Source organism: Thalia democratica, chromosome 1 (genome assembly GCF_965202585.1).
Source record: "Thalia democratica chromosome 1, ktThaDemo2.hap1.1, whole genome shotgun sequence".
In the NCBI taxonomy this organism is placed as follows: domain Eukaryota; kingdom Metazoa; phylum Chordata; class Thaliacea; order Salpida; family Salpidae; genus Thalia; species Thalia democratica.
In genome coordinates this window covers 67,121,446-67,123,772 of record NC_139165.1, presented here as the reverse complement: position 1 = coordinate 67,123,772, position 2,327 = coordinate 67,121,446, and the positions used below count along the sequence as shown (strand labels likewise).

Below are 2,327 nucleotides of genomic sequence, written 5' to 3'. Positions count from 1 at the left end.
GGGAAATTTATACAAATAATCAATACTTGATTATTTAATAAAATATTTCACTTTGTTTTATAAGTTGTTCAGTAAATCTTATTATTCTTAAAAGATATTTCGTTAATGTAAAACTTAACAAAACTACAATAAAACTGAATATCAATAAATTTTTACTAAGTTACAAATACTTGTAGAAGATTACGATTGTTGTAGTATTTTTAATGAAATTATGAAAATTCTTTATACTACAAAAATAGTCTAAAAAACAAATAGAATAGAACATCGTTTACAAAAATTCACTTGATTTTATAACTAAACTTGTATTTACCATTAAATATAAAATTAGTTTCAGTTTCCGGTCATCGACGTACCTTAGATAAAATATAACAAAGCTCGTACTTTAATTAAAAAAAAATAATTTATTATACGGCTATAGTTACATTATTTAAACAATATAAAATTTGTATTTATTTGTATTTTTGCAAAATTATACACCAAGGGACTTTCTTTAAATAATTATACTCCTACTTTTGTAAAGGCTAAAGAGTAACTAAAAAGATAATAACTTACAACGATATAAAGCAACATACATTTCAAAAAACGTTGCCACAAAATTTTCAAAGTTTTAAAACTCTTAAACCTAACCTTATGAAAGTTAGTGATTCAGTTAATTTAACTTATTCAAAATTAGAAAAACAATGAACATACTTTTTAGTATGGTCTAAAAGTTTTGATTTTAAAATCAAATTGTTAATAAAAAAATATGAATTAAGACAATCTGTACATAATTTATTTGAAAAATGTTATTTTCCAATAGTAATATATTTTTTCAATTCAAATCTATACGCATAGTTTAGCTATTTTTACTAAATTACAACTTTAATGTTTTTTTATCTATTATCTAAGTTTAGAGTATTTGTACTGAAATTTTTAACGTAAACAAACAATTAATCTAAAAAAACATTTTAGTAAGGATTTTAAAAACTAAAGAAATTACAAAAAACATTTATAGAAGGTCGTATAGTAATATTATTTTACATAAAAGTTTTAAATGTTAATTTTCAATTAAACATTAAAAAAAACAAAAGTCAACTACATAATAAACGTAAATTATTGAGATTTTAATTACTTTAATTTAAAAAAATACATTTTTTATTGGTTTTATTGGTGTTTAATCTGCATATTTACCATTTAAACATTTTAAACATATCTAAATTAATTCATAAGCTTACTTGACAGTTTCAATTACAGTTCAAAAACTAAAAAATCAGATAAAAAATACATTTTGTTTTTTTTTAGACAATGTTTTTGTAAACACTGTTTCATTTTTTTAAGTTCTGATAGTCTTTTATGCATTCAAACTAAAGTATTGTACACAAAAACACCACTAACAAACTCCAAATCTTAAAAGTTCTAGTTTTCTATACAAATAAGCAGTTCTTTAAGATACTGTGTTGTTAGTTGAAGCAACTGTGGTCCTACCTTCATCTTGCACGTGATCATTTTTGCAGCAAAGCCACATTTCAGTGTAAGTGTAGTAGCAAAATATCAGAGACCTGACTTGGATGTAGTCGTTAATGTCCCAAACTGCGAGTTCTGCTGCTTTCAAAAGATCATCTGGAAGAACGCGCCTGTAAATAAAACTATCTTTAAAATTTAGTTGGTTTATTTAAATGTAGATGATAAATTGTATAGTTCTTCAAAAAATTAAGAACTTTTAAATCTAAATATTTATATATATATATTTTTTTTTTTTTAAAGAGCAATGATATGTTTAAATCTTGCGAAACAGTATTTTTGTTATCCATATTTGCCTGTGCTTCGTTAGAAAACTAACAGTTTTAAAGTTTTTTGCTATGAAAATATTATACATTTAATGATGATGTTACATGTTTAACTAAGTAAAGAATCATCAAGTTCATTAAATTACTACAGTTGAACAGAACTTTTTGTTATTACCTTTGTATTGAATTTATTATAATGTCAGCAAGGATACAAATAGTTACGCTAATAGCAGCTAACTTGACTTTTCTCATCAAAATTATAGTAGTAGATGATCCACGCGTTCTATTATTCTCATTACTTTTGTTTTTATGGTAAACTATAAGCGGGTAAATTAGCAGACCGACCATAAGGGCAGAACTTATAACTCTAAGAGAGAGAAATGTGTTTTGAAGATAAGACGACACATGTCTTAAGTGCTTTTTATCTGAAGAGCATGTTCTGTTTTGGTTTGATTTCCATGTCACAGTGAAAAGTAAAAGAGCAAAAATGCAATTAGCACCTAAGAGTAGTATTCCAGCTAGGATGCTTATACCTTTAAAGTATTTGTTTGTAAGACGCTT

The 2,327-nt window shown here is 24.5% G+C and overlaps 1 long non-coding RNA gene across 1 annotated transcript; it reads right to left on the bottom strand.

Annotated features, from left to right (window-relative positions):
- Window positions 1-1,423: 1,423 nt before the first annotated feature.
- Window positions 1,424-2,064, bottom strand: LOC145838193 (uncharacterized). Its single transcript, XR_014370027.1, has 2 exons — window positions 1,942-2,064; window positions 1,424-1,613 (listed from the first exon to the last, which is right to left on the bottom strand). It is a non-coding gene; the product is annotated as an uncharacterized LOC145838193 (long non-coding RNA).
- Between the last annotated feature and the right edge of the window lie 263 nt (window positions 2,065-2,327).